The following is a 6,000-nucleotide window of genomic DNA, read 5'->3' as shown; positions in this document are numbered from 1 at the left end:
ATTGTAGCAAACAAACAAAACTGGATTATTGTTAATGATACTTTAAAGTCACCATGTCAAAACATAGAAGCATGTCTCGTTTCCCAATCAACTCCATTGATATTGTCAGGATTCGAAGACAAGTAGTTTCTTATAGTTGACCTTTCTGTCAAACCGCTTTCATCTCACTTGACTTCAGATGTAAAGAGTTAAAATGCAGAGTCAGGAAGATCGTAATTCAATCACGTTGCTCTTTGTAGTGTCAATGGAGTCAAATTGCGTTTGACCAGGATCAAAATTGTTTCTGGAGAAAATTTTAGAAAGTGCCCTAATTGTAAAATCGTCTCTGATAATGAACATTCAATGACGTATTTCAATTTCACATGTATTTCTGCGTATGTAAACAGCAATCTATTAATATCTATAAATATCGATGCCCACATGAGCAATCTCTTGGCTTGTGCTGAGGCTTCATTCCAGTTTTCCTGGCTATTTGGTCCATAAAGATATTACATATCATAAATAACATCTTCACGTTATTTAAACTTCTATCGCAAATAAAAGTACTTGTACATATTTTAGATATTTGCTTCTTTAGGAAATTTGCGGGACATAACATAGTTGATGCAACTAAAATCGAAATGTCTTAGTTTAGCATATGTGTTGCTCACAAAGAATAGATGATCTTCAATTTCAAAGAGATAGGTGCGAGTGAACCTACATAAATATATTCTTTTGTGCGCCATTGCTCAAGAACTGATGTCCTGAATTTACAATAGCTTTTCAGGTAAGTAACGTTTAATACAAGAGTAATGCGTCCTGTACTTTGAAGGCGAGAGAGATTCGTGCCATTCCACATGTTGATCGCCAATATTTTCTCTTAACCATGCACAAGAAACTCCAAAACTAACTACCAAGTATGTAAGTTTTGTTGATCCAACTGTGTAAACAATCTTCATTTTAAGACACATGACATTAGTATCCATACTATTTAAAGTACATCGTCTGTTCCTTTATCCAATATTTCAGAATCGCGATTCTATTGTGTAGACAGACAGGGCAAGTCTCAACTGTACCAAGTATTGCTTTTGTCAAGTGAAAATCGTGCAACTGGAAAGAGCTTATTTACATTTGCAGGTTGCACTTTTCCGAGAGATTCAAACTAGCGGACAGCCAAATCTCCACACGAAAAAGTAAGATTGAGATGTTTTCGACAATAAAACATGCTTATGTTTACTTTTTTCGGCAGAGGAACAAGTAGTATATTGAATTATCAACTTTTGAAGCTTCATATGCCAAACCTTTACATGTAACATTTCTCGTGTGAGGTCAACATTATGCCCATGTTATGATATAATCTGAAGTCTAATGCTTCCAACATTCAGTATTTCATTTGCCTGTGTTAGACAACAATTTAAAAAAGGAAAATATTTGTGTTTTCAGCAATTACATCAAATCACAATGCTACACATTTCACAATTTCTATAATACATCGTGCTGGAGAAATAATTGTATAGAAATGCATATTTACAGCCTCAGCGAGATGTAACATTATAATTTCGGCAATTACCTGCTTTACACGTACGCACCATTTACTTATAGATGTGTTTCTTTGAGAAATAGATGAATAATTGAGGACTTAAGACATCGTTTTCTGACTCCTAAAGTAGTTGATGAATAGAGGTGACATAAAAACGTTTTGGAAGATCATACTTTCTTAGAATTTGTTTTGCATATATTACCCAACCATATTTGGTAGAACAAAAGATTACAATACAAATATTTACTGTGCCTTCACTTGACAAAACTGGAAGCAATAGGCACCTGTCTTGAAGTATCACTTCAAAATTAACTATGACGGGAGAAAGAATTCATGTGACACATGTGTTGTGTGAAAGTGAGGGAGTATTTTTCGTATCTGTGTGCCCTTTCCTGTCATATGAATATAGTGTACATACGTTATATATGTGTATTAATTTTCTGTTAATTTCTATTTGCCATGCTGTTTGAGGCACTTTAATAAAACACCTTCTGGTTTGAATTTCACAAGCTGATGCAATGTACAATGCAGCTTGAGATGAAGACTGTTGTCAAAACTTATTCGTATTATGCACCACCAAGGAACACCATTTGGATAAATCGACGTTTTGAATTTACAGTACACTCATCCTTGCAGCAGTGAGATTCACTAGGTGCTCAACAAATTGGTATACGTATTGCCAAACTGTTGGACACAGTGTATTCTTTAATCCTGTCAGGAAAAGGTATTTTCATCTGCCACAGCAAAACAACCAAAGAATTCAGTTTAATTTATACGAGAAAGACTTTTGTTGTCTTCGGATGAAATATTCAAAAACTAAATGTCTAACCAGAAATATCTTTAACCATGTCACATGACATGAGGTAGAGATCAAGAAATACCAAAAATGATAGTCATAAAAGAGGCAGATAGGACAACAGGAAGATAGTTGAGCTTCCACCAACGTAAAGCTGTTATGTGCTATCGATTCCACATTCGTCATGTCAAACAAAGGCGACGTTTGTATTCGAAAGATAAAAAAATATAAAAAATACATAAAAGATAAGAAGTTAAAATCACATTGAAAAAACTATATCGCGTTTAGTTGTAGTAGAAACACCTGTCCACCCCTTAGAACAGATAAGTATAATGTAATGGTTGAAAAGGTACAGGCCTATTTTGTTGCCCACATGCAGACAAAACCGTTTTTAGGGACTGGAAAGTGAGGGTGCATTACCCAATGACGAAGAGGTTACTGTGGAATCAAACGCACGTCTTTTTCACAGAATCTCTGATGTCATATATGGCGTGAAACGCAATGACCAAAAAGTATTAGACGAGAATCTGACTTCTGATTTCGAAGAATTGAATATGGCAGCCACTGCCAATTTTGACTTGTCAGGGTACGCAACAGGGTAGATGTCATAAGTTCCATGTGTTTTCGGATGAACAGTCGACTTGCATTTGTATGTGAGTGTGACGGAAGCCATCAGTGGGGCAGGAAATGGTATTATCACTTCTCACCGGTGATCGAAATACATACTCTTGATCCAGTCGGAATCTTGCAATGGATTGTCCTTTTCCAGTGAGTTCTGTGGCTGTGGAAATGGGTTGCATTTAAGGTAAAATGTTTCGTTTAGTTGCACGTAGTTGTTGTTGCTTTTAAACTTAGAAATAGGAATGATATAGTTTACTGATTTTAGTCAGTTTGTTTCGTTCCTTATGTTTATCTGATTGTATAAGTTTCCCAAAGAATAATATGAGAATCGTGTGGTCAAAATATGTGACCAGCATGCAACTCAGGAAATTTCCTAATTCTTGTTCTTATAATTCAGTGGGATATGTCAACCAAACTGTCACTCACATCTAGTCATGGCACATATAAGTATCCATACGAAAACAGACACGTTGGGACGGTCGTTTTCTAAACTTATGGGTCACAATCTGTGAGATCATATAAAATGCAAAACCTGACGTGCAGTTTGTTGATGCCGAATCACTATCCATTAAGTAACATTAGTCATTCACATGATGCTTTGCATGGAGACTTTCACCTACGGAACATGTTGCAGCTGCAGCCTTCCGCCGTGTCTTATATTTAGCAACAACAACTTGTACGTCATCACTGCCACAAGGAAGTCTCTTGAAGGTACTCGTTCTCAAATTAGGACAAGGCTTTGTCATTTAATTAGATTTCAGTGAGTGAGTGATGAAGTGAGTGAGTTGCGTTTTACGCCGCACTCAGCAATATTCCAGCTATATGGCGGCGGTCTGTAAATAATCGAGTCTGGACCAGACAATCCAGTGATCAACAGCATGAGCATCAATCTGCGCAATTTGGAACCGATGACATGTGTCAACCAAGTCAGCGAAACTGACCACCCGATCCCGTTAGTCGCCTCTTACGACAAGATAGTCACCTTTTTATGGCAAGCACATGGGTTGCTGAAGACCTATTCTACCCCGGATCTTCACGGGTCATTTAATTAGATTTCAGGCAGTGGCAAGTCATGAAGCCAGATTCGTTGAAATTTCTACCTTTCTCATTTAAGTTTATCTGCCCATCCTTATTGCTACCATCGTTGCTATGAGATGCGCTGTACAAGACGTCGTCTGTGCGGTGTTACAGGTATGTGTGTGGGATTGTTTCACACGTGGGACTGGTTCACCATTGGGAAATGAAGGAGCCCACACGCAAAATATTTGTGACTTTGAAAACTATATCCAACTGAAAATAAAGCTGCATTCAAAATACGTGGTGAAAAGGAGCCACGAAAGATTGTTTCTATGTGATCATGTGTAATTAATACTTACGTCCTCAAAGTCACTGTGTCTCCCCTCTGAAAACTTCGTTTACTGCGTACCTGCGTATGACTATTTATTGCAGAACAATCACACTGATTGGAGGATGGAAGCTAGGGAAAGTTCCTGTTCAGTGTTAAGAGTACTGGGTGTTTTCGTTATGAATGCGCGTTACAAATAGTCTCCTGTGAAAACAACCCGCAACTTTTTGGAACCATTTCCCTGCATACGATGTGTTTATTACTTTATCAGTTGTAACATAAAATCATCCTGCAAAATATGGAGGGGAAGTTTGTTTATTTCGTTCAGGTTACGAATCAATAACTGATGAAAGAACGTGTATAATATCTTTTCATGCATATCACAATACATGTTTGAATCATTAATGCAACCGATTTCGAAACGCAATTCTCAGTGATACCCATCAGTTTCTTTAAAATAGCCAGTGACTGTCGGTTAAATACCGGGGTCATGACTTTGATAGTTTCATAACTATGTCTACTATAATGTCAAAAAATATCAATGAGATTGTGACTGGACAACTTATGACTTTCAGCTAATGAAATGCGCAAACAACGAATTTGGACGCATCAGGCATTGAAAGTCAGGACTTACAGTAAATGTAACAACTCGACGAGTGATACCAAATATGTTTGAGAAGGCCTGTAAGGCCCATGATAATATGAAATAAACCCACCTATATGAAGGCGCCTGATGTTCAACTGAACGCTACTACATTAAGCGCCAATCAACAGATTACTGCCAGTGACCTCTGAGACCGCTCTTCAGGATAATACTGATTGATTGATGATTGATGAAGTTAGGAACTCTAAATATTGTTACTCTGATATCCGAGTTCACGTGTGAAATCAAGAGTCTTTCCAGGTGTCAAAGAGCATACGTGTACGTAAACTCTCACGTCCGTCTAATGGTTTGGACTCAGACATCAAACTAAGACCTCTGTCTTGAGACCCATGGCAATTGACTCACTGAGCTATTTAGGTCCATAGACTGGCGCGAACGTTCGCTTATATCGATAGTGTTGGTATACCGAGGTCAAGATCACAATTATGGCTGTCAGTTTTGCGGACTATACGAGTTAACCAATGACAGGGGGTCTAATAGTGTCGGCTATCCTTTATAGAATGATCTTATGTAATCTCCTGTCTGCACGTTTGACAAAGCGCGGTCCTATTTGCAATGAAAATGGCTCTGGTTTTTTAATCGATGGGAGAACCCAGCAAACGTTACGGCTAACTGGCTAGACGTATTAGGTATGCTGTAATAAAATATACATTCATAAAACGTTGTCTACATTGAGACAAGATGTAAATGTTAAAGGTGAATTACCGGAATTGACAAGTGAAATTGATTACCTCGTACTGGACAGTTCGTGTAATGTGACGTAAAATGGGAAAGTCATGTCTGCTGGGCGGAGATCGGAGATAATCAACAATTTTTTTATTAGTGAAGGGTCCACGTAATCAAGTCTGTTTCTCCAATATAATGCCCACCTACAGTTTTCTCATCAAACTACAATAAACGTAATAGTGTAAGTCCCTGGGCAAACTGGGAACAACAGGACTCCTCGATCGATTCCCTTTAGGCCGTCTGTTTTGTGGATGTGTTTTTCATCTCCCGACGCTATGGAGTATCATCCCGATGTAAAACAATATGGAATTTTTTTATCAGTATTTCCC

The sequence above is a fragment of the Haliotis rubra genome, unplaced genomic scaffold, assembly GCF_003918875.1.
Source record: "Haliotis rubra isolate DU_JTF1 unplaced genomic scaffold, ASM391887v1 Scf146, whole genome shotgun sequence".
Lineage (NCBI taxonomy): Eukaryota > Metazoa > Mollusca > Gastropoda > Lepetellida > Haliotidae > Haliotis > Haliotis rubra.
Note: the sequence above shows the minus strand (reverse complement) of the source record.